Below are 20,073 nucleotides of genomic sequence, written 5' to 3'. Positions count from 1 at the left end.
GGTCGCGTAACAGAGAATCTGGCTTCATGTCAGCACAGAATAAGTCTTCATGTCATAGCAGAGAATCAGGCTTCACGTCATCCACCACTGGAACAGGCCACTGTCACACATTTAGGCCCCGGCACCCAGACAGAGGAGAGGTTTATTCAACTTTGGGTTGCCCCGCAATATAATGGTAAAATGAAATAAAAAATAGTATTGAATGAGGAAGTGCCCTGGAGTAGAATAATATATTGTTAAGGGGAGGTAATTAATAACTAATCTGCACAAGGGATGGACAGGTCCTGTGGGATCCCTGCCTGGTTCATTTTTATGAACGTCAGCTTGTCCACATTGGCTGTAGACAGGCGGCTGCGTTTGTCTGTAATGACGCCCCCTGCCGTGCTGAATACACGTTCAGACAAAACGCTGGCCGCCGGGCAGGCCAGCACCTCCAAGGCATAAAAGGCTAGCTCTGGCCACGTGGACAATTTGGAGACCCAGAAGTTGAATGGGGCCGAACCATCAGTCAGTACGTGGAGGGGTGTGCACAGGTACTGTTCCACCATGTTAGTGAAATGTTGCCTCCTGCTAACACGTTCCGTATCAGGTGGTGGTGCAGTTAGCTGTGGCGTGTTGACAAAACTTTTCCACATCTCTGCCATGCTAACCCTGCCCTCAGAGGAGCTGGCCGTGACACAGCTGCGTTGGCGACCTCTTGCTCCTCCTCTGCCTTCGTCTTGGGCTTCCACTGGTTCCCCTGTGACATTTGGGAATGCTCTCAGTAGCGCGTCTACCAACGTGCGCTTGTACTCGCGCATCTTCCTATTACGCTCCAGTGTAGGAAGTAAGGTGGGCACATTGTCTTTGTACCGGGGATCCAGAAGGGTGGCAACCCAGTAGTCCGCACACGTTAAAATGTGGGCAACTCTGCTGTCGTTGCGCAGGCACTGCAGCATGTAGTCGCTCATGTGTGCCAGGCTGCCCAGAGGTAAGGAAAAGCTGTCCTCTGTGGGAGGCGTATCGTCATCGTCCTGAGTTTCCCCCCAGCCACGCACCAGTGATGGGCCCGAGCTGCTTTGGGTGCCACCCCGCTGTGAACATGCTTCATCCTCATCCTCCTCCACCTCCTCCTCATCCTTGTCCTCCTCGTCCTCCAGTAGTGGGCCCTGTCTGGCCACATTTGTACCTGGCCTCTGGTGTTGCAAAAAACCTCCCTCTGAGTTACTTCGAAGAGACTGGCCTGAAAGTGCTAAAAATGACCCCTCTTCCTCCTCTTCCTCCTGGGCCACCTCCTCTTCCATCATCGCCCTAAGTGTTTTCTCAAGGAGACATAGAAGTGGTATTGTAACGCTGATAACGGCGTCATCGCCACTGGCCATGTTGGTGGAGTACTCGAAACAACGCAACAGGGCACACAGGTCTCGCATGGAGGCCCAGTCATTGGTGGTGAAGTGTGTCTGGACCGCAGTGCGACTGACCCGTGCGTGCTGCAGCTGAAACTCCACTATGGCCTGCTGCTGCTCGCACAGTCTGTCCAGCATATGCAAGGTGGAGTTCCACCTGGTGGGTACGTCGCATATGAGGCGGTGAGCGGGAAGGCCGAAGTTACGCTGTAGCGCAGACAGGCGAGCAGCGGCAGGGTGTGAACGCCGGAAGCGCGAAAAGATGGCCCGCACTTTATGCAGCAGCTCTGACATGTCGGGGTAGTTGCGAATGAACTTCTGCACCACCAAATTCAGCACATGCGCCAGGCAAGGGATGTGCGTCAAACCGGCTAGTCCCAGAGCTGCAACGAGATTTCGCCCATTATCGCACACCACCAGGCCGGGCTTGAGGCTCACCGGCAGCAACCACTCGTCGGTCTGTTGTTCTATACCCCGCCACAACTCCTGTGCGGTGTGGGGCTTGTCCCCCAAACATATGAGTTTCAGAATGGCCTGCTGACGTTTACCCCGGGCTGTGCTGAAGTTGGTGGTGAAGGTGTGTGGCTGACTGGATGAGCAGGTGGAAGAAGAGGAGGAGGAAGCTGAGTAGGAGGAGGAGGAGACAGGAGGCAAAGAATGTTGCCCTGCGATCCTTGGCGGCGGAAGGACGTGCGCCAAACAGCTCTCCGCCTGGGGCCCAGCCGCCACTACATTTACCCAGTGTGCAGTTAGGGAGATATAGCGTCCCTGGCCGTGCTTACTGGTCCACGTATCTGTGGTTAGGTGGACCTTGCCACAGATGGCGTTGCGCAGTGCACACTTGATTTTATCGGACACTTGTTTGTGCAGGGAAGGCACGGCTCTCTTGGAGAAGTAGTGGCGGCTGGGAACAACATACTGTGGAACAGCAAGTGACATGAGCTGTTTGAAGCTGTGTGTGTCCACCAGCCTAAATGACAGCATTTCATAGGCCAGTAGTTTAGAAATGCTGGCATTCAGGGCCAGGGATCGAGGGTGGCTAGGTGGGAATTTACGCTTTCTCTCAAATGTTTGTGAGATGGAGAGCTAAACGCTGCCGTGTGACATGGTTGAGATGCTTGGTGACGCAGGTGGTGGTGTTGGTGGTACATCCCATGTTTGCTGGGCGGCAGGTGCCAACGTTCCTCCAGAGGCAGAGGAAGAGGCCGAGGCGGCGGCAGCAGCAGCAGAAGAGGCCGAGGCGGCGGCAGCAGCAGAAGAGGTAGCAGGGGGAGCCTGAGTGACTTCCTTGTTTTTAAGGTGTTTACTCCACTGCAGTTCATGCTTTGCATGCAGGTGCCTGGTCATGCAGGTTGTGCTAAGGTTCAGAACGTTAATGCCTCGCTTCAGGCTCTGATGGCACAGCGTGCAAACCACTCGGGTCTTGTCGTCAGCACATTGTTTGAAGAAGTGCCATGCCAGGGAACTCCTTGAAGCTGCCTTTGGGGTGCTCGGTCCCAGATGGCGGCGGTCAGTAGCAGGCGGAGTCTCTTGGCGGCGGGTGTTCTGATTTTGCCCACTGCTCCCTCTTTTGCTACGCTGTTGGCTCGGTCTCACCACTGCCTCTTCCTCCGAACTGTGAAAGTCAGTGGCACGACCTTCATTCCATGTGGGATCTAGGACCTCATCGTCCCCTGCATCGTCTTCCACCCAGTCTTGATCCCTGACATCCTGTTCAGTCTGCACACTGCTGAAAGACGCAACAGTTGGCACCTGTGTTTCGTCATCATCAGAGACGTACTGAGGTGGTATTCCCATGTCCTCATCATCAGGAAACATAAGTGGTTGTGCGTTAGTGCATTCTATCTCTTCTACCCCTGGGGAAGGGCTAGGTGGATGCCCTTGGGAAACCCTGGCAGCAGAGTCTTCAAACAGCATAAGAGACTGCTGCATAACTTGAGGCTCAGACAGTTTCCCTGATATGCATGGGGGTTATGTGACAGACTGATGGGCTTGGTTTTCATGCGGCATCTGTGCGCTTTCTGCAGAAGACTGGGTGGGAGATAATGTGAACGTGCTGGATGCACTGTCGGCCACCCAATTGACTAATGCCTGTACCTGCTCAGGCCTTACCATCCTTAGAACGGCATTGGGCCCCACCAAATATCCCTGTAAATTCTGGCGGCTACTGGGACCTGAGGTAGTTGGTACACTAGGACGTGTGGCTGTGGCAGAACGGCCACGTCCTCTTCCAGCACCAGAGGGTCCACTAACACCACAACGACCATGTCCACGTCCGCGTACGCGTCCCTTATTAGATGTTTTCCTCATTGTTCCCGTTCACCACAATTTTGAGATTGGCAAATTTGGGAATAGTTTTTCAACCCAGAACAAAAAGTGTGCTTTTACGGTCACTACAAATAACTTGACCAGCTAAAACAGTACAGATTTGGTTGAATAGAAATGTCAGGCCTGTTTTTTTTTTGCGCTATATGACAGGTATAGGTTTAATCACAGAATTAGACTTCTATCTGCACGGTAGCGTGTGTCTTAGGTTTTTCTGAATGACACTATCAGCACCTTCAATGTAAGATATCCTTTTTGGGATAGATTTCAAGTAGGCCTCATATACCAGAAACTAGTTATTTTGAGAATGGCAAATTTGGGAATAGTTTTTCAACCCAGAACAAAAAGTCTGCTTTTACGGTCACTACAAACAACTTGACCAGCTAAAACAGTACAGATTTGGTAGAATAGAAATGTCAGGCCTGTTTTTTTTTCCCGCTATGTGACAGGTATAGGTTTAATCACAGAATTAGACTTCTATCTGCACGGTAGCGTGTGTCTTAGGTTTTTCTGAATGACACTATCAGCACCTTCAATGTAAGATATCCTTTTTGGGATAGATTTCAAGTAGGCCTCAAATACCAGAAACTAGTTATTTTGAGAATGGCAAATTTGGGAATAGTTTTTCAACCCAGAACAAAAAGTCTGCTTTTACGGTCACTACAAATAACTTGACCAGCTAAAACAGTACAGATTTGGTTGAATAGAAATGTCAGGCCTGTTTTTTTTTTGCGCTATGTGACAGGTATAGGCTTAATCACAGAATTAGACTTCTATCTGCACGGTAGCGTGTGTCTTAGGTTTTTCTGAATGACACTATCAGCACCTTCAATGTAAGATATCCTTTTTGGGATAGATTTCAAGTAGGCCTCAAATACCAGAAACTAGTTATTTTGAGAATGGCAAATTTGGGAATAGTTTTTCAACCCAGAACAAAAAGTCTGCTTTTACGGTCACTACAAATAACTTGACCAGATAAAACACTACAGATTTGGTTGAATAGAAATGTCAGGCCTGTTTTTTTTTTGCGCTATGTGACAGGTATAGGTTTAATCACAGAATTAGACTTCTATCTGCACGGTAGCGTGTGTCTTAGGTTTTTCTGAATGACACTATCAGCACCTTCAATGTAAGATATCCTTTTTGGGATAGATTTCAAGTAGGCCTCATATACCAGAAACTAGTTATTTTGAGAATGGCAAATTTGGGAATAGTTTTTCAACCCAGAACAAAAAGTCTGCTTTTACGGTCACTACAAATAACTTGACCAGCTAAAACACTACAGATTTGGTTGAATAGAAATGTCAGGCCTGTTTTTTTTTGCGCTGTGTGACAGGTATAGGTTTAATCACAGAATTAGACTTCTATCTGCACGGTAGCGTGTGTCTTAGGTTTTTCTGAATGACACTATCAGCACCTTCAATGTAAGATATCCTTTTTGGGATAGATTTCAAGTAGGCCTAATATACCAGAAACTAGTTATTTTGAGAATGGCAAATTTGGGAATAGTTTTTCAACCCAGAACAAAAAGTCTGCTTTTACGGTCACTACAAATAACTTGACCAGCTAAAACACTACAGATTTGGTTGAATAGAAATTTTAGGCCTGTGTTTTTTTTTGCGCTATGTGACAGGTATAGGTTTAATCACAGAATTAGACTTCTATCTGCACGGTAGCGTGTGTCTTAGGTTTTTCTGAATGACACTATCAGCACCTTCAATGTAAGATATCCTTTTTGGGATAGATTTCAAGTAGGCCTCAAATACCAGAAACTAGTTATTTTGAGAATGGCAAATTTGGGAATAGTTTTTCAACCCAGAACAAAAAGTCTGCTTTTACGGTCACTACAAATAACTTGACCAGATAAAACATTACAGATTTGGTTGAATAGAAATGTCAGGCCTGTTTTTTTTTTGCGCTATATGACAGGTATAGGTTTAATCACAGAATTAGACTTCTATCTGCACGGTAGCGTGTGTCTTAGGTTTTTCTGAATGACACTATCAGCACCTTCAATGTAAGATATCCTTTTTGGGATAGATTTCAAGTAGGCCTCATATACCAGAAACTAGTTATTTTGAGAATGGCAAATTTGGGAATAGTTTTTCAACCCAGAACAAAAAGTCTGCTTTTACGGTCACTACAAATAACTTGACCAGCTAAAACACTACAGATTTGGTTGAATAGAAATGTCAGGCCTGTTTTTTTTTTTTGCGCTATGTGACAGGTATAGGTTTAATCACAGAATTAGACTTCTATCTGCACGGTAGCGTGTGTCTTAGGTTTTTCTGAATGACACTATCAGCACCTTCAATGTAAGATATCCTTTTTGGGATAGATTTCAAGTAGGCCTCAAATACCAGAAACTAGTTATTTTGAGAATGGCAAATTTGGGAATAGTTTTTCAACCCAGAACAAAAAGTCTGCTTTTACGGTCACTACAAATAACTTGACCAGCTAAAACACTACAGATTTGGTTGAATAGAAATGTCAGGCCTGTTTTTTTTTTGCGCTATGTGACAGGTATAGGTTTAATCACAGAATTAGACTTCTATCTGCACGGTAGCGTGTGTCTTAGGTTTTTCTGAATGACACTATCAGCACCTTCAATGTAAGATATCCTTTTTGGGATAGATTTCAAGTAGGCCTCAAATACCAGAAACTAGTTATTTTGAGAATGGCAAATTTGGGAATAGTTTTTCAACCCAGAACAAAAAGTCTGCTTTTACGGTCACTACAAATAACTTGACCAGCTAAAACACTACAGATTTGGTTGAATAGAAATGTCAGGCCTGTTTTTTTTTTGCGCTATGTGACAGGTATAGGTTTAATCACAGAATTATACTTCTATCTGCACGGTAGCGTGTGTCTTAGGTTTTTCTGAATGACACTATCAGCACCTTCAATGTAAGATATCCTTTTTGGGATAGATTTCAAGTAGGCCTCAAATACCAGAAACTAGTTATTTTGAGAATGGCAAATTTGGGAATAGTTTTTCAACCCAGAACAAAAAGTCTGCTTTTACGGTCAATACAAATAACTTGACCAGCTAAAACACTACAGATTTGGTTGAATAGAAATGTCAGGCCTGTTTTTTTTTTGCGCTATGTGACAGGTATAGGTTTAATCACAGAATTAGACTTCTATCTGCATGGTAGCGTGTGTCTTAGGTTTTTCTGAATGACACTATCAGCACCTTCAATGTAAGATATCCTTTTTGGGATAGATTTCAAGTAGGCCTCATATACCAGAAACTAGTTATTTTGAGAATGGCAAATTTGGGAATAGTTTTTCAACCCAGAACAAAAAGTCTGCTTTTACGGTCACTACAAATAACTTGACCAGCTAAAACACTACAGATTTGGTTGAATAGAAATGTCAGGCCTGTTTTTTTTTTGCGCTATGTGACAGGTATAGGTTTAATCACAGAATTAGACTTCTATCTGCACGGTAGCGTGTGTCTTAGGTTTTTCTGAATGACACTATCAGCACCTTCAATGTAAGATATCCTTTTTGGGATAGATTTCAAGTAGGCCTCATATACCAGAAACTAGTTATTTTGAGAATGGCAAATTTGGGAATAGTTTTTCAACCCAGAACAAAAAGTCTGCTTTTACGGTCACTACAAATAACTTGACCAGCTAAAACACTACAGATTCGGTTAATAGAAATGTCAGTCCTGTGTTTTTTTTTTGCGCTATGTGACAGGTATAGGTTTAATCACAGAATTAGACTTCTATCTGCACGGTAGCGTGTGTCTTAGGTTTTTCTGAATGACACTATCAGCACCTTCAATGTAAGATATCCTTTTTGGGATAGATTTCAAGTAGGCCTCAAATACCAGAAACTAGTTATTTTGAGAATGGCAAATTTGGGAATAGTTTTTCAACCCAGAACAAAAAGTCTGCTTTTACGGTCACTACAAATAACTTGACCAGCTAAAACAGTACAGATTTGGTTGAATAGAAATGTCAGGCCTGTTTTTTTTTTGCTCTATGGGACAGGTATAGGTTTAATCACAGAATAAGACTTCTATCTGCACGGTAGCGTGTGTCTTTGGTTTTTCTGAATGACACTATCAGCACCTTCAATGTAAGATATCCTTTTTGGGATAGATTTCAAGTATGCCTCATATACCAGAAACTAGTTATTTTGAGAATGGCAAATTTGGGAATAGTTTTTCAACCCAGAACAAAAAGTCTGCTTTTACGGTCACTACAAATAACTTGACCAGCTAAAACAGTACAGATTTGGTTGAATAGAAATGTCAGGCCTGTTTTTTTTTTGCGCTGTGTGACAGGTATAGGTTTAATCACAGAATCAGACTTCTATCTGCACGGTAGCGTGTGTCTTAGGTTTTTCTGAATGACACTATCAGCACCTTCAATGTAAGATATCCTTTTTGGGATAGATTTCAAGTAGGCCTCATATACCAGAAACTAGTTATTTTGAGAATGGCAAATTTGGGAATAGTTTTTCAACCCAGAACAAAAAGTCTGCTTTTACGGTCACTACAAATAACTTGACCAGCTAAAACACTACAGATTTGGTTGAATAGAAATGTCAGGCCTGTTTTTTTTTTGCGCTATGTGACAGGTATAGGTTTAATCACAGAATTAGACTTCTATCTGCACGGTAGCGTGTGTCTAAGGTTTTTCTGAATGACACTATCAGCACCTTCAATGTAAGATATCCTTTTTGGGATAGATTTCAAGTAGGCCTCATATACCAGAAACTAGTTATTTTGAGAATGGCAAATTTGGGAATAGTTTTTCAACCCAGAACAAAAAGTCTGCTTTTACGGTCACTACAAATAACTTGACCAGCTAAAACACTACAGATTTGGTTGAATAGAAATGTCAGGCCTGTTTTTTTTTGCGCTGTGTGACAGGTATAGGTTTAATCACAGAATTAGACTTCTATCTGCATGGTAGCGTGTGTCTAAGGTTTTTCTGAATGACACTATCAGCACCTTCAATGTAAGATATCCTTTTTGGGATAGATTTCAAGTAGGCCTAATATACCAGAAACTAGTTATTTTGAGAATGGCAAATTTGGGAATAGTTTTTCAACCCAGAACAAAAAGTCTGCTTTTACGGTCACTACAAATAACTTGACCAGCTAAAACACTACAGATTCGGTTGAATAGAAATTTTAGGCCTGTGGTTTTTTTTGCGCTATGTGACAGGTATAGGTTTAATCACAGAATTAGACTTCTATCTGCACGGTAGCGAGTGTCTTAGGCTTTTCTGAATGACACTATCAGCACCTTCAATGTAAGATATCCTTTTTGGGATAGATTTCAAGTAGGCCTCAAATACCAGAAACTAGTTTTTTTGAGAATGGCAAATTTGGGAATAGTTTTTCAACCCAGAACAAAAAGTCTGCTTTTACGGTCACTACAAATAACTTGACCAGCTAAAACACTACAGATTTGGTTGAATAGAAATGTCAGGCCTGTTTTTTTTTTGCGCTATGTGACAGGTATAGGTTTAATCACAGAATTAGACTTCTATCTGCACGGTAGCGAGTGTCTTAGGCTTTTCTGAATGACACTATCAGCACCTTCAATGTAAGATATCCTTTTTGGGATAGATTTCAAGTAGGCCTCATATACCAGAAACTAGTTATTTTGAGAATGGCAAATTTGGGAATAGTTTTTCAACCCAGAACAAAAAGTGTGCTTTTACGGTCACTACAAATAACTTGACCAGCTAAAACAGTACAGATTTGGTTGAATAGAAATGTCAGGCCTGTTTTTTTTTTGCGCTGTGTGACAGGTATAGGTTTAATCACAGAATCAGACTTCTATCTGCACGGTAGCGTGTGTCTTAGGTTTTTCTGAATGACACTATCAGCACCTTCAATGTAAGATATCCTTTTTGGGATAGATTTCAAGTAGGCCTCATATACCAGAAACTAGTTATTTTGAGAATGGCAAATTTGGGAATAGTTTTTCAACCCAGAACAAAAAGTCTGCTTTTACGGTCACTACAAATAACTTGACCAGCTAAAACACTACAGATTCGGTTGAATAGAAATGTCAGTCCTGTGTTTTTTTTTTTTTTGCGCTATGTGACAGGTATAGGTTTAATCACAGAATTAGACTTCTATCTGCACGGTAGCGTGTGTCTTAGGTTTTTCTGAATGACACTATCAGCACCTTCAATGTAAGATATCCTTTTTGGGATAGATTTCAAGTAGGCCTCAAATACCAGAAACTAGTTATTTTGAGAATGGCAAATTTGGGAATAGTTTTTCAACCCAGAACAAAAAGTCTGCTTTTACGGTCACTACAAATAACTTGACCAGCTAAAACACTACAGATTTGGTTGAATAGAAATGTCAGGCCTGTTTTTTTTTTGTGCTATGTGACAGGTATAGGTTTAATCACAGAATTAGACTTCTATCTGCACGGTAGCGTGTGTCTTAGGTTTTTCTGAATGACACTATCAGCACCTTCAATGTAAGATATCCTTTTTGGGATAGATTTCAAGTAGGCCTCAAATACCAGAAACTAGTTATTTTGAGAATGGCAAATTTGGGAATAGTTTTTCAACCCAGAACAAAAAGTCTGCTTTTACAGTCACTACAAATAACTTGACCAGCTAAAACACTAAAGATTTGGTTGAATAGAAATGTCAGGCCTGTTTTTTTTTTGCGCTATGTGACAGGTATAGGTTTAATCACAGAATTAGACTTCTATCTGCATGGTAGCGTGTGTCTAAGGTTTTTCTGAATGACACTATCAGCACCTTCAATGTAAGATATCCTTTTTGGGATAGATTTCAAGTAGGCCTCATATACCAGAAACTAGTTATTTTGAGAATGGCAAATTTGGGAATAGTTTTTCAACCCAGAACAAAAAGTCTGCTTTTACGGTCACTACAAATAACTTGACCAGCTAAAACACTACAGATTTGGTTGAATAGAAATGTCAGGCCTGTTTTTTTTTTGCGCTATGTGACAGGTATAGGTTTAATCACAGAATTAGACTTCTATCTGCATGGTAGCGTGTGTCTAAGGTTTTTCTGAATGACACTATCAGCACCTTCAATGTAAGATATCCTTTTTGGGATAGATTTCAAGTAGGCCTCATATACCAGAAACTAGTTATTTTGAGAATGGCAAATTTGGGAATAGTTTTTCAACCCAGAACAAAAAGTCTGCTTTTACGGTCACTACAAATAACTTGACCAGCTAAAACACTACAGATTCGGTTAAATAGAAATGTCAGTCCTGTGTTTTTTTTTTGCGCTATGTGACAGGTATAGGTTTAATCACAGAATTAGACTTCTATCTGCACGGTAGCGTGTGTCTTAGGTTTTTCTGAATGACACTATCAGCACCTTCAATGTAAGATATCCTTTTTGGGATAGATTTCAAGTAGGCCTCAAATACCAGAAACTAGTTATTTTGAGAATGGCAAATTTGGGAATAGTTTTTCAACCCAGAACAAAAAGTCTGCTTTTACGGTCACTACAAATAACTTGACCAGCTAAAACACTACAGATTTGGTTGAATAGAAATGTCAGGCCTGTTTTTTTTTTCCGCTATGTGACAGGTATAGGTTTAATCACAGAATTAGACTTCTATCTGCACGGTAGCGTGTGTCTTTGGTTTTTCTGAATGACACTATCAGCACCTTCAATGTAAGATATCCTTTTTGGGATAGATTTCAAGTATGCCTCATATACCAGAAACTAGTTATTTTGAGAATGGCAAATTTGGGAATAGTTTTTCAACCCAGAACAAAAAGTGTGCTTTTACGGTCACTACAAATAACTTGACCAGCTAAAACAGTACAGATTTGGTTGAATAGAAATGTCAGGCCTGTTTTTTTTTTGCGCTGTGTGACAGGTATAGGTTTAATCACAGAATCAGACTTCTATCTGCACGGTAGCGTGTGTCTTAGGTTTTTCTGAATGACACTATCAGCACCTTCAATGTAAGATATCCTTTTTGGGATAGATTTCAAGTAGGCCTCATATACCAGAAACTAGTTATTTTGAGAATGGCAAATTTGGGAATAGTTTTTCAACCCAGAACAAAAATCTGCTTTTACGGTCACTACAAATAACTTGACCAGCTAAAACACTACAGATTTGGTTGAATAGAAATGTCAGGCCTGTTTTTTTTTTGCGCTATGTGACAGGTATAGGTTTAATCACAGAATTAGACTTCTATCTGCACGGTAGCGTGTGTCTAAGGTTTTTCTGAATGACACTATCAGCACCTTCAATGTAAGATATCCTTTTTGGGATAGATTTCAAGTAGGCCTCATATACCAGAAACTAGTTATTTTGAGAATGGCAAATTTGGGAATAGTTTTTCAACCCAGAACAAAAAGTCTGCTTTTACGGTCACTACAAATAACTTGACCAGCTAAAACACTACAGATTCGGTTGAATAGAAATGTCAGTCCTGTGTTTTTTTTTGCGCTATGTGACAGGTATAGGTTTAATCACAGAATTAGACTTCTATCTGCACGGTAGCGTGTGTCTTAGGTTTTTCTGAATGACACTATCAGCACCTTCAATGTAAGATATCCTTTTTGGGATAGATTTCAAGTAGGCCTCAGATACCAGAAACTAGTTATTTTGAGAATGGCAAATTTGGGAATAGTTTTTCAACCAAAAACAAAAAGTCTGCTTTTACGGTCACTACAAATAACTTGACCAGCTAAAACACTACAGATTTGGTTGAATAGAAATGTCAGGCCTGGTTTTTTTTTGCGCTATGTGACAGGTGTAGGTTTAATCACAGAATTAGACTTCTATCTGCACGGTAGCGTGTGTCTTAGGTTTTTCTGAATGACACTAATAGCACCTTCAATGTAAGATATCCTTTTTGGGATAGATTTCAAGTAGGCCTCATATACCAGAAACTAGTTATTTTGAGAATGGCAAATTTGGGAATAGTTTTTCAACCCAGAACAAAAAGTGTGCTTTTACGGTCACTACAAATAACTTGACCAGCTAAAACAGTACAGATTTGGTTGAATAGAAATGTCAGGCCTGGTTTTTTTTTGCGCTGTGTGACAGGTATAGGTTTAATCACAGAATCAGACTTCTATCTGCACGGTAGCGTGTGTCTTAGGTTTTTCTGAATGACACTATCAGCACCTTCAATGTAAGATATCCTTTTTGGGATAGATTTGAAGTAGGCCTCATATACCAGAAACTAGTTATTTTGAGAATGGCAAATTTGGGAATAGTTTTTCAACCCAGAACAAAAAGTCTGCTTTTACGGTCACTACAAATAACTTGACCAGCTAAAACAGTACAGATTTGGTTGAATAGAAATGTCAGGCCTGTTTTTTTTTTGCGCTATGTGACAGGTATAGGTTTAATCACAGAATTAGACTTCTATCTGCACGGTAGCGTGTGTCTTAGGTTTTTCTGAATGACACTATCAGCACCTTCAATGTAAGATATCCTTTTTGGGATAGATTTCAAGTAGGCCTCATATACCAGAAACTAGTTATTTTGAGAATGGCAAATTTGGGAATAGTTTTTCAACCCAGAACAAAAAGTCTGCTTTTACGGTCACTACAAATAACTTGACCAGCTAAAACACTACAGATTTGGTTGAATAGAAATGTCAGGCCTGGTTTTTTTTTGCGCTGTGTGACAGGTATAGGTTTAATCACAGAATCAGACTTCTATCTGCACGATAGCGTGTGTCTTAGGTTTTTCTGAATGACACTATCAGCACCTTCAATGTAAGATATCCTTTTTGGGATAGATTTCAAGTAGGCCTCATATACCAGAAACTAGTTATTTTGAGAATGGCAAATTTGGGAATAGTTTTTCAACCCAGAACAAAAAGTGTGCTTTTACGGTCACTACAAATAACTTGACCAGCTAAAACAGTACAGATTTGGTTGAATAGAAATGTCAGGCCTGGTTTTTTTTTGCGCTATTAGACAGGTATAGGCTTAATCACAGAATTAGACTTCTATCTGCACGGTAGCGTGTGTCTTAGGTTTTTCTGAATGACACTATCAGCACCTTCAATGTAAGATATCCTTTTTGGGATAGATTTCAAGTAGGCCTCATATACCAGAAACTAGTTATTTTGAGAATGGCAAATTTGGGAATAGTTTTTCAACCCAGAACAAAAAGTCTGCTTTTACGGTCACTACAAATAACTTGACCAGCTAAAACACTACAGATTTGGTTGAATAGAAATGTCAGGCCTGGTTTTTTTTTGCGCTGTGTGACAGGTATAGGTTTAATCACAGAATCAGACTTCTATCTGCACGATAGCGTGTGTCTTAGGTTTTTCTGAATGACACTATCAGCACCTTCAATGTAAGATATCCTTTTTGGGATAGATTTCAAGTAGGCCTCATATACCAGAAACTAGTTATTTTGAGAATGGCAAATTTGGGAATAGTTTTTCAACCCAGAACAAAAAGTCTGCTTTTACGGTCACTACAAATAACTTGACCAGCTAAAACAGTACAGATTTGGTTGAATAGAAATGTCAGGCCTGTTTTTTTTTTTGCGCTGTGTGACAGGTATAGGTTTAATCACAGAATCAGACTTCTATCTGCACGGTAGCGTGTGTCTTGGGTTTTTCTGAATGACACTATCAGCACCTTTAATGTAAGATATCCTTTTTGGGATAGATTTCAAGTAGGCCTCATATACCAGAAACTAGTATTTTTGAGAATGGCAAATTTGGAAATAGTTTTTCAACCCAGAACAAAAAGTCTGCTTTTACGGTCACTACAAATAACTTGACCAGCTAAAACTGTGCAGATTTGGTTGAATAGAAATGTCCGGCCTGTTTTTTTTTTGCGCTATGTGACAGGTATAGGTTTAATCACAGAATTAGACTTCTATCTGCACGGTAGCGTGTGTCTTAGGTTTTTCTGAATGACACTATCAGCACCTTCAATGTAAGATATCCTTTTTGGGATAGATTTCAAGTAGGCCTCATATACCAGAAACTAGTTATTTTGAGAATGGCAAATTTGGGAATAGTTTTTCAACCCAGAACAAAAAGTGTGCTTTTACGGTTGCTACAAATAATTTGACCAGCTAAAACAGTACAGATTTGGTTGAATAGAAATGTCAGGCCTGTTTTTTTTGTGCGCTGTGTGACAGGTATAGGTTTAATCACAGAATCAGACTTCTATCTGCACGGTAGCGTGTGTCTTAGGTTTTTCTGAATGACACTATCAGCACCTTCAATGTAAGATATCCTTTTTGGGATAGATTTCAAGTAGGCCTCATATACCAGAAACTAGTTATTTTGAGAATGGCAAATTTGGGAATAGTTTTTCAACCCAGAACAAAAAGTCTGCTTTTACGGTCACTACAAATAACTTGACCAGCTAAAACAGTACAGATTTGGTTGAATAGAATTGTCAGGTCTATTTTTTAGGCGCTGGGTGACAGGCTCAACTTGACCCTGATGTAGTATATGGCCAAAAAATAACCACACTGTTGATGGTTAAATGCACTTGGGTGACACAGGCTCAGCCTGCACCAGATGTAGTATATGGCCAAAAAATAACCAGACTGTTGATGGTTAAATGCACTTCGGTGACACAGGCTCAGCCTGCAGCTGATGTAGGATATAGCACAAAATAAGCACACTATTGATGGTTAAATACAGTTGGTGATAGTTTGTGCTGGCGCACCACAAGTCACAAAATGGCCGCCGATCACCCCAGAAAAAAAGTGATCTAAAAACGCTCTGGGCAGCCTCAAAAATGTGAGCAAGTCAATATTAGCACTTCAATGATCCACAGCTGCAGATCGATCACAGAATGAAGTCTTTTGGAGGAGTTAATCTGCCTAATCTCGCCCTAACGTCGCAGCTGCAACCTCTCCTTATGCTTGAATCAGCAGAGTGACGTGCAGCGCAACGTCACCCAAGCTTATATACAGGCTGGGTCACATGCTGCACTGGCCAATCACAGCCATGCCAATAGTAGGCAAGGCTGTGATGGCCTTTTGGGGCAAGTAGTATGACGCTTGTTGATTGGCTGCTTTGCAGCCTTTCAAAAAGCGCCAAGAAAGTGCCGAACACCGAACCCGGACTTTTACGAAAATGTTCGGGTTCGGGTCCGTGTCACGGACACCCCAAAATTCGGTACGAACCCGAACTATACAGTTCGGGTTCGCTCATCCCTAGTTTTAATCCATAAAGGGCATAAATCACCAAACAATCCAATTTTTTTTTGAACAACGTGGTTTAAAACATCCAGTGTGTGTATACGATCAGGTATGATGTTGTATCGATCAGGTAGTGTAAGGGTTACGCCCGCTTCACAGACATTGACAGACCAAACTCCCCTTTTAATTCACCGCAAACAACCGCAAACAGTCCATTTGCCCAACCGCAAACTCCCCATTTGTTCAAGGTTGGATACCAAGCTAGCCATGTCCCGTTGATGTCATTGAAGGTTTCTTCCTCCACCCAGCCACGTACAACACCAAGGGTCCCGGAAAGGTGAATTGAATAGATTTTTCTGACAGGGAGATGGTTAAAAAAACGCTGGCTCCCTCCCCTTTGTTTGAATACACATTCACTGCGTCTGCGCCGTGCAATTTACTGCCCCACCCGATATGAGTGGTATTTTCTGTAGTTCTCTCTTCTCATCAGTTTAATCCCTGTTACGTCCCCAATCTGGGGTCAATTTATTCAATAGATTTTTCGAACGGGGAGATGGTTAAAAAATAAAGCTGGCTCCCTCCCCTTTGTTTGAATCCACGCCACGGTCAATGCGTCTGCACCGTGCAATTTACTGCCCCACCGGATATGAGTGGTATTTTCTGTAGTACTATTCTCATCAGTTTAATCCCTGTTACGTCCCCAATCTGGGGTCAAATTATTAAATAGAATTTTTTTTTTATCTGCGAGGTATTTGTGAGTAAATGACACCCTGTAACGGTATAAGTGGAGGTCTAGCCACTAGCCAGCGGACACAATACAGTCTGTGTGGGCCTGACACACACGGCCTTGCAAATGGGATCAGATCACAGAAAAATATTAAATATAATTTTTTTTATCTGCGAGGTATTTTCTGTCACACCCTGTATGAATGGTATGCACACAGTACTGTCTGTGACTGAGCCTGCAGCCTCTCACACACGGGCAGGCAACTGCAATATATGTATATATAAAAAAAAAAGCAGACTGATGTACCAGCCCTGAAAAGGGCTTTTTGGGGTGCTGTCAGGACGCTGTGCTTATAGCAGATGAGTCTGTGGACACAGAACACTGCCCTAGCTAACGCTTTCCCTATTGAATCAGCAGCTGCAAGCAGCAGCACTGTCCCTCCTCTCACACACGGGCAGGCAACTGCAATATATGTATATATAATTTTTTTTTAAAAAAGCAGACTGATGTACCAGCCCTGAAAAGGCTTTTTTGGGATGCTGTCAGGACGCTGTCCTTACAGCAGATGAGTCTGTGGACACAGAACAATGCCCTAGCTAACGCTTTCCCTATTGAATCAGCAGCAGCACTTTCCCTCCTCTCACTGAGAATGCAGATTCCGAATGAATCTAAAATGGATGCTGTCCGGGAGGTGGGAGGGTCTGCTGCTGATTGGCTGGAATGTGTCTGCTGACTGGGAGGTACAGGGTCAAAGTTTACTCAATGATGATGTATAGGGGGCTGGACCGAACATCGCATATGTTCGCCCGCCGCGGCGAACGCGAACAAGCTATGTTCGCCGTGAACTATTCGCCGGCGAACTATTCGGGTCATCTCTAGTCAGGAGGAGTAGTAATGACATAGAATGGTATCACATTTGGGCAAAGGCATGAAAATGAGGGACATTTACTATAATTCCTCCACCAGAAACCTGGTGCACAATTGAACATTCCTCCCCTTGAAAGAACATAGTACAATGCACTGAATTAAATTGCTGCATTGATGCAGTACAGTGTGTTGAATTGAACTGGTATATCAATGCAGTAAAATACATAACTGGTAGATTGACCCAGTACAATGCATTGAATTAAACTTGTATATTGATGAAGTACAATGCACTTAAAGGGGTTGTCCAGGCTTTTAATATTGATGACCTGTTTTCAGGACACCCTACACCCGACACCCCCTGCTGGTCAGCTGTATGAGGAGACGGCACGCACATTGTGCACGTGCCGTCTCCCTTTTCTCTTCCTGATGCTGCTATGTCTATAGAAGAGGGATGGGAGATGGCACGTGAACACTGCGCACACCATCTACTCATACAGCTGATCGGCGAGGGTGCTGGGTGTCGGACCCCTGAGGATAGGTTATCAATATTGAAAGCCCTGACAACCACTTTAATTAAACTCGTATATTAATACAGTAAAATATGCTGAATTAAACTGGTTTGTTAATTCACTACAATACATTGAATTAACCTGGTATATTAACACAATAAAATGAGTTGAATTAAACTTTTATATTACAGTGATTACAGGGCATTACATGAACAGCTCCAACTTCCCTTACTATAAAGCACATGCACCTACAGAACAATTCCCTTCTATGCTCTACCTCTATACTGATGCAAACCTGACTTCTAACTATTAATTCAATCTACCTAACTAATTATATCCTTAAACTATCTCTGCAAAACCCTAAGATTAGGGATGAGTGAACCCGTGGATGTTCCTGTTCGAGGGGTTCAGCCAAACTCTGTTTCTAAGTTCGGTCCCGAACTTGACCCAAACTTGACCCTAAACACCAAACCCCATTGAAGTCAACGGGGACCCGAACTTTGGGGCTGAAAAATGGCTGTAAATAAGTCATTGAAAGGGCTATAGGTCTGCAAATGGAACCAAAATGGAGGTAAGAGCAGTACCATTGCCCTGCAAATGTGTATAGGGAAATGACTTAAAATAACATAAATACATGCATAAATAAATAAAAATAAATATAATCATCTTGAATCAGGAGGTAGAGGTCCAAGTGGAGTAGGACGTTGAGGAGGCTGTAGACGTGGCGGTGTAGGTGGAAGAGGCAGAGGAAGCAGCCAACACTGTTTTTGTGGGGGGGGGGGGGTTCTTTAATTTTGTATTTGTCTGTTAATTCTGTGTGTGACCTACAGCCATTCTGTACTCTGCTAATATAACAAATAATAATCTTGAGCCAGGAGGTGGAGGTCCCAGTGCAGGAGGGGGTGGATGTGACAGTGTAGGTGGCAAAGGCAGAGGAGGAAGCCAACACTTTTTCTGTTTAGTTTTTTTACATGTGTCTGTCAATTCTGTATGTGACTTGTAGCCATTTTTTTGGGTTCTGCCGGTTTACTTCTCTACTCTGCCAATATAAGACATAATAATCTTAAGCCAGGAGGTGGAGGTCCGAGTGGAGGAGGAGGCGGACGTGGCGGTGCAAGCGGAAGAGGTGGAGGAGGTGGATGTGGTGGTGTAAGTGGAAGCCTCAATGGGCTACCACTATGTATTCATATGTAATGCTGCTAGATAAAGTAGGTAAAGAAATAGTAAAATGGGCTCAATGGGACAAAATATCAGGGGTCTGGCCCTATCAGGTCCCTACATTACACTAATCCCAGAGGAACACACTGATGGTGGGCGGCCTCTGTCCTCGTACCTAACCCTAATATGCCCTTAAAAGCCCTATCAAAACACAGAAAAAACATATAACCAATACCCTAGATCCCAATGTGTTTCCCCCATTAATTCAAAGGTTCATTAGGGGATATACACTTAGGCAAACACGAATATAATGAAAGAGGACGCTTAAAATGGAGCAAAATAATAAATATTTATTGTGCTCATGTAGGAAGGGGGTGAACCTATCTAAATCAAAAGGACCAAAACCGTCTATCCTGGTTTAACCAGCCTCACACAGTAACAGTCCACCTACCTAAATTAGGAGGACTTGGGGTAATTGTACTGAGGGGATAGACGGACTAATAATCTAAAATCCACCACACTAATATACGGATATGGTGCTCCGAGAGGCAAATGCAGCCTATTGATTATTAATGTGCTGACGGAGATAGATGCTGTGTGTTATAACCCCTACAAATTTAGTCAATGTATAGGGATCCCACATTGATCACACACACAGCACAACAAACACTGGACTGACCAGTGACCGGCGAGTCACTGAGCAGCGGTGGTGAGTAATTGGAGCGGCCGTGCACTATGCCGACTCACAGACACTAACCACCATAGGTGAGTAAACCACATAGACGCTTGCTGACGTTGGCAGTCACATTCCAACAGCCAGCCGGTCTAAACACACTGAGCTACGGCTCTACGCGTTTCTGTGCAGTTGGTATATGCACGTCATCAGGAGCCAAGTAGCCACTACACCTAGCCTGCCTAGCGCCGATAACACAGGTTTGGGATCGGCCAACTACACAGTGTCATTAACA

The sequence above is a fragment of the Bufo bufo genome, chromosome 7 (assembly GCF_905171765.1).
Source record: "Bufo bufo chromosome 7, aBufBuf1.1, whole genome shotgun sequence".
Classification (NCBI taxonomy): domain Eukaryota; kingdom Metazoa; phylum Chordata; class Amphibia; order Anura; family Bufonidae; genus Bufo; species Bufo bufo.
This window is presented reverse-complemented; position numbering follows the sequence as displayed.